At 41.0% G+C, this 7,500-nt stretch overlaps 1 protein-coding gene across 8 annotated transcripts in view; it reads right to left on the minus strand.

Moving 5' to 3' along the window:
- The window catches only part of hivep2a (HIVEP zinc finger 2a), a 96,922-nt gene that overhangs the window by 54,074 nt on the left and 35,348 nt on the right, over nucleotides 1-7,500 (minus strand). For all 8 annotated transcript variants that reach the window (XM_056427451.1, XM_056427450.1, XM_056427452.1 and 5 more), the window contains one exon: nucleotides 1,799-1,878. The gene's annotated coding sequence lies outside the window, so the exon portion shown is untranslated. The remainder of the gene's footprint in view (nucleotides 1-1,798; nucleotides 1,879-7,500) is intronic.

Consider the following 7,500-nt stretch of genomic DNA (forward strand, 5'->3'; position numbering starts at 1 on the left):
ACAAGAGCTCAACATTGAGCATTATTGAGAGTGGCCGTATCAAGCCTGCAACCCCGTTTTAAAAAGAGGTGAAGTGGAAAGCCCATTTTATCACACAGAGTAAAACGTGATGACTCAAACATATCTGCACTGGTTTTGTTTTTCAAAGGTTGCGCGTTATTGTTATTTTGAAAAGATATGCAGTGTAACTAACGCTCAGTAAAACTCTTTATGCCCAAATATTTGATCTTATTTTGTTTACTTTTTCACAGGTTGCACTTTATTGATATTATCTTGAAAAGATATTCAGTGCAAAACAGGTTGATTGCTGCCACAATCAGCTAAATGTGAAGTGTGTTGAACGGTAACATGTCATTAACAGTGAAACACCTGTAGATGTGACAAACTATTGCTTTTCTGAAAATATCTAGTAAAAGATGAGAGCAAAATTAATTAGTTTGTAAGTGTAATGATAACAGACCACTTTGCATTACTTATAACTCCTGTTTAAAATGTTCATGAAGCAACGTTATGTAACTCATAGAAATGTAAGGTATTCTATATACAGCGTTTTCATTGTTATCTGACTGAATGAAAGGCAGACTTGGTTATATTATATGTGGTTACATTGTCATTTAAAAAATAAAAGTAATTGTGACAGTAAAAATAAATTGTTTTATAACAGTGTATTTTCATGTAACTTTTGTGGTTTAAAAAATGTCTAAAGGAACTATTGGCCCCCGGGCATCTTTACTTTATCACAATTGGTCCTCGTTGCAAAAAGTTTGGACACCCCTGCTTTAGAGGGAACAAAGTCAAAACTTCCCTGATTTGGTTACGAGCCGTGTGATTGGCCGATGGCCGGACCCTCAGACATCATCCACTAACATCTTCTGCACGCTCAGCAAATAAATATATATATATATAAATTATATATTATATATATGTATCTTTATAAATATATAATGTAATATATGTATCTATATAAATATATAATATATCTATATATATTTATATATATATGTATATATACATATATATGTATATATATACATATATATATAAGTATATATGTATATATATATATGTATATATATATGTAATATATATAGTTTTACAAAGTCATAATCTAATCGGTGGTATTTCTCAGTCTCTAATCCTTCTCCATACGGTTTTATCTTCTGAGTTATTCCGAGTTTTAATATTTCCAACATTTGCAGTGAGTTTATTCCACCTGCTGGTGTTCAAAAGTTAGATTGTGTTAAAAAGTGCGACACAAATTATTTCACAACCTTGGACTGCTGAGAGTGTGTGTGTGTGTGTGTGTGAGTGTGTGTGTGTGTGAGTGTGTGTGTGTGTGTGTGAGTGTGTGTGTGTGTGTGAGTGTGTGTGTGTGTGTGTGTGTGTGTGTCATGTCCTCTCATGGACTTCAGAGGGGAAACACACAACAGAGGAAACGTCTGTGAAAACCTTCTAAAATAAATAAATTTTAAAAAATGTTAAAAAATGTATAAATAATTAAATAATCGGTCCTCAAAGCGACTGAAAGGTTCCTCCTCTCCGTCTGGAGGAACTTCAGTGAAAAACGTCTCCAGTTTTCTTTGAGTTCATATACAATTTTAATTTAAATAAATACCATTTCAAAATGTAATATATATATATATATGAATGAAATGAATAAAATAAATAAAATAAATAAAATAAATAAAATAAATAAAATAAATAAAATAAATAAAATAAATAAAATAAATAAAAAGAATAACCTCTCACATGAGAACCCTCCAGTGATCACTTCCTGTCAGAGCCACGAGCCGCTCACCTGTCGGTCTGCACGCGCTCAGTCTGGTTCCAGCGGGACTCCCCTCAGAAAGGGTCCTCACGCGTCCTCACGCGTCCATCCTAAAGGGAACATGTCAATGAGATAACTAAACACGCAGGTATGCAACGACACATGTTACACACATGTTACACACACGCTAAACACACTATACACACGCTACAAACATGTGACACACGCTACACACATGTTACACACACCACCAGCTTCCTTGACGTTCTATCATTTATTTTAAAACATATTCGTTGTTTTTACTCCTGAAACGTAACTTTTAGTTTCTCTTCGTAACAAAGTCACAAACGTGGTTACCCCTGAAAACTTGAATGTGTGTGTGTGAGAGTGTGAGGACAGGAAATAAACAGGAAGTGGCAGAGGAAGTGTGAGACTGAAACCCCATCCTCCCTTTTTACTGTCACCCACACACACACACACACACACACACACACATACATACATACACACACACACACACACACACAGCGAGGTTTCCATCCGTCTGAATGGAGCTTTTTTCCAGGGATGGAAACGAAGCCGTCCAGCTGTGTTCAACTCGATCTACAGATTTACCCAGAATGCTCCTCTGCTCGGCTGAAGGAAGAACGATGTTCAGGCCCGCCGCCAACCGAGAAGACTTTATATTGAAATAGATTAGTAAAAATGTTGAGCTTTTGTTTTGAAAGGCAACAGAGGAAAATACGATCTTAGTTTAACCTGTTACAGTTTTTTTCATTTGCTAAGCGACAGCGGGCACAACTGGAGTCACATGTGCAAAACTCTAACCACAGTCTGCACAGCAGCAGTTCATGTGGACCAAACTCTAGTTTGTTTTTCATTGCTTGAACACAGTTTTCAAAACTCTAACACTTATCCCATGACTTTAACCACAACCTGCACAACACTGAGGATCGACAGCACTTTGTTCAAATGCTAACACACTGCTGTCAACATGTGAACCACACATTCAAAACGGAATACATTTCAGCCTTGTGCCTTTCAAACACTGCTGATTGCAATTTCAGCTGAAAGGCTAAGCAGGTGTCTTGTTTTAGACTTGTTAGTGAACACACACACACACACACATATATATATATATATATATATATATATATTACAGTATATATAGGTAGAGCTCAGAAAGACTCATTTTGGAAATGGAACAAGGAAGACGGGTTCGTGGCGGGAGAAGGGAGGCAGGGAGAGGGGGATGCGTGGAGGAAGACAAAGAGCTGTTATTCCAGATGGAATAAGGGCTCCACTTATAGAGCATGTCGTGAACCATGGTCTCTCATTGAGAGAGGCAGGTTGAGGGTTGAGGTGCAACAAAAGTGTCTGGTCACCACCCACATGACCAAATGTCTCTTTGGAGCCATGCGTGCCGGATGTGAGGACACGAGTCCAGAGGACTGCCAGGTGGATCAGGCCCTCCAGAAGGTTCTTCCCCAGGTGGCAAGAGAGAACATTAGATGTGATGTTGATGACAACATGTGGCCTGATGCTAGAGAGAGGATGAGACCCTCAATTATTTGTTCGAATTACAGTATGAACTTTTAGTTTCTACCGTTTTTTTCTCATTACTGTAATTCCGTAAATTACTACAGACTATTGAAGCAAACTGCTATATTTAATTTACCTTAAAGAATTGTTATGTTCTAAAAAATTTCATAAATCATGTGAAAGAATGTCACTCTTTTCTTTGAAGAAAATATTACTTTGTTTGAAGTCACTGAAATTGTTCAAACTGTGAAGATGAAAAGTTTGTATTTTCTGTATTGGTGTTTGATGCTCAGTGTGTTACCTCAGTGTGTGTTACCTCAGTGTGTGTTACCTCAGTGTGTTACCTCAGTGTGTGTTACCTCAGTGTGTTACCTCAGTGTGTGTTACCTCAGTGTGTTACCTCAGTGTGTGTTACCTCAGTGTGTGTTACCTCAGTGTGTTACCTCAGTGTGTGTTACCTCAGTGTGTTACCTCAGTGTGTTACACCTCAGTGTGTGTTACCTCAGTGTGTGTTACCTCAGTGTGTGTTACCTCAGTGTGTGTTACCTCAGTGTGTTACCTCAGTGTGTGTTACCTCAGTGTGTGTTACCTCAGTGTGTGTTACCTCAGTGTGTTACCTCAGTGTGTGTTACCTCAGTGTGTGTTACCTCAGTGTGTGTTACCTCAGTGTGTGTTACCTCAGTGTGTGTTACCTCAGTGTGTTACCTCAGTGTGTGTTACCTCAGTGTTACCTCAGTGTGTGTTACCTCAGTGTGTGTTACCTCAGTGTGTTACCTCAGTGTGTGTTACCTCAGTGTGTGTTACCTCAGTGTGTGTTACCTCAGTGTTACCTCAGTGTGTGTTACCTCAGTGTGTGTTACCTCAGTGTGTGTTACCTCAGTGTGTTACCTCAGTGTGTGTTACCTCAGTGTGTTACCTCAGTGTGTGTTACCTCAGTGTGTGTTACCTCAGTGTGTGTTACCTCAGTGTGTGTTACCTCAGTGTGTGTTACCTCAGTGTGTGTTACCTCAGTGTGTTACCTCAGTGTGTGTGTTACCTCAGTGTGTTACCTCAGTGTGTGTTACCTCAGTGTGTTACCTCAGTGTGTTACCTCAGTGTGTTACCTCAGTGTGTGTTACCTCAGTGTGTTACCTCAGTGTGTTACCTCAGTGTGTGTTACCTCAGTGTGTGTTACCTCAGTGTGTTACCTCAGTGTGTGTTACCTCAGTGTGTTACCTCAGTGTGTTACCTCAGTGTGTGTTACCTCAGTGTGTTACCTCAGTGTGTTACCTCAGTGTGTTACCTCAGTGTGTTACCTCAGTGTGTTACCTCAGTGTGTGTTACCTCAGTGTGTTACCTCAGTGTGTGTTACCTCAGTGTGTTACCTCAGTGTGTGTTACCTCAGTGTGTTACCTCAGTGTGTGTTACCTCAGTGTGTTACCTCAGTGTGTGTTACCTCAGTGTGTTACCTCAGTGTGTGTTACCTCAGTGTGTTACCTCAGTGTGTGTTACCTCAGTGTGTTACCTCAGTGTGTGTTACCTCAGTGTGTTACCTCAGTGTGTGTTACCTCAGTGTGTTACCTCAGTGTGTTACCTCAGTGTGTGTTACCTCAGTGTGTGTTACCTCAGTGTGTTACCTCAGTGTGTTACCTCAGTGTGTGTTACCTCAGTGTGTGTTACCTCAGTGTGTTACCTCAGTGTGTGTTACCTCAGTGTGTTACCTCAGTGTGTGTTACCTCAGTGTGTTACCTCAGTGTGTGTTACCTCAGTGTGTTACCTCAGTGTGTTACCTCAGTGTGTGTTACCTCAGTGTGTGTTACCTCAGTATGTGTGTTCCCTCAGTGTGTGTTACCTCAGTGTGTGTTACCTCAGTGTGTTACCTCAGTGTGTGTTACCTCAGTGTGTGTTACCTCAGTGTGTGTTACCTCAGTGTGTGTTACCTCAGTGTGTGTTACCTCAGTGTGTGTTACCTCAGTGTGTGTTACCTCAGTGTGTGTTACCTCAGTGTGTGTTACCTCAGTGTGTGTTACCTCAGTGTGTTACCTCAGTGTGTTACCTCAGTGTGTTACCTCAGTGTGTGTTACCTCAGTGTGTTACCTCAGTGTGTGTTACCTCAGTGTGTGTTACCTCAGTGTGTGTTACCTCAGTGTGTGTTACCTCAGTGTGTTACCTCAGTGTGTGTTACCTCAGTGTGTTACCTCAGTGTGTTACCTCAGTGTGTTACCTCAGTGTGTTACCTCAGTGTGTTACCTCAGTGTGTTACCTCAGTGTGTGTTACCTCAGTGTGTTACCTCAGTGTGTTACCTCAGTGTGTTACCTCAGTGTGTGTTACCTCAGTGTGTGTTACCTCAGTGTGTTACCTCAGTGTGTTACCTCAGTGTGTTACCTCAGTGTGTTACCTCAGTGTGTGTTACCTCAGTGTGTGTTACCTCAGTGTGTGTTACCTCAGTGTGTTACCTCAGTGTGTTACCTCAGTGTGTGTTACCTCAGTGTGTTACCTCAGTGTGTTACCTCAGTGTGTTACCTCAGTGTGTTACCTCAGTGTGTGTTACCTCAGTGTGTGTTACCTCAGTGTGTGTTACCTCAGTGTGTTACCTCAGTGTGTGTTACCTCAGTGTGTGTTACCTCAGTGTGTGTTACCTCAGTGTGTGTTACCTCAGTGTGTTACCTCAGTGTGTGTTACCTCAGTGTGTGTTACCTCAGTGTGTTACCTCAGTGTGTTACCTCAGTGTGTTACCTCAGTGTGTGTTACCTCAGTGTGTGTTACCTCAGTGTGTGTTACCTCAGTGTGTTACCTCAGTGTGTTACCTCAGTGTGTGTTACCTCAGTGTGTGTTACCTCAGTGTGTTACCTCAGTGTGTGTTACCTCAGTGTGTTACCTCAGTGTGTGTTACCTCAGTGTGTTACCTCAGTGTGTGTTACCTCAGTGTGTTACCTCAGTGTGTTACCTCAGTGTGTGTTACCTCAGTGTGTTACCTCAGTGTGTTACCTCAGTGTGTTACCTCAGTGTGTGTTACCTCAGTGTGTGTTACCTCAGTGTGTGTTACCTCAGTGTGTTACCTCAGTGTGTTACCTCAGTGTGTTACCTCAGTGTGTTACCTCAGTGTGTTACCTCAGTGTGTGTTACCTCAGTGTGTGTTACCTCAGTGTGTTACCTCAGTGTGTGTTACCTCAGTGTGTGTTATCTCAGTGTGTGTTACCTCAGTGAGGGTTGTCTCAGTGTGTGTTACCTCAGTGTGTGTTACCTCAGTGTGTGTTACCTCAGTGTGTGTTACCTCAGTGTGTGTTACCTCAGTGTGTGTTACCTCAGTGTGTGTTACCTCAGTGAGGGTTGTGCGTGTTGTTTGGCTGCACTGAGTGTGTTTTGAGCCATGTGTTAAGAGTTGTGTTGCTTGGAATGAGTTTTGCAGGTGGGTGAAGGTGTTGAGCTCTTTGCAGGTGGCGTTGGTAGTTAACATTAACACTGTGGTTAACCTTTTTAACATTGAATCTGACATCCTAACCTGTTAACATCGTGTACCTGTTAACATAAACTGTAACATCGTAATCTGTTAACATCGTAACCTGTTAACATCGTAACCTGTTAACATCGTAACCTGTTAACATCGTAACCTGTTAACATCGTAATCTGTTAACATCGTAACCTGTTAACATCGTAACCTGTTAACATCATAATCTGTTAACATCGGAACCTGTTAACATCGTAACCTGTTAACGTCGAAACATGTTAACGTCGTAACCTGTTAACATCGTAACATGTTAACATCGTAACCTGTTAACATCATAATCTGTTAACGTCGTAATCTGTTAACGTCGTAACATGTTAACGTCGAAACATGTTAACGTCGTAACCTGTTAACGTCGAAACCTGTTAACGTCGTAACCTGTTAACGTCGTAACCTGTTAATGTCGTAACCTGTTAACGTCGTAACCTGTTAACATCGTAACCTGTTAACATCGTAACCTGTTAACATCGTAATCTGTTAACATCGGAACCTGTTAACGTCGTAACCTGTTAACGTCGAAACATGTTAACGTCGTAACCTGTTAACGTCGTAACCTGTTGACATCGTAACCTGTTAACATCGGAACCTGTTAACGTCGTACCCTGTTAACATCGTAATCTGTTAACATCGTAACAGGTTAACGTTGTAACCTGTTAACGTCGTAACCTGTTAACATCGTAACATATTAACATCGTAACCTGTTAA

The sequence above is a fragment of the Pseudoliparis swirei genome, chromosome 12 (assembly GCF_029220125.1).
Source record: "Pseudoliparis swirei isolate HS2019 ecotype Mariana Trench chromosome 12, NWPU_hadal_v1, whole genome shotgun sequence".
Taxonomy (NCBI): Eukaryota; Metazoa; Chordata; class Actinopteri; order Perciformes; family Liparidae; genus Pseudoliparis; species Pseudoliparis swirei.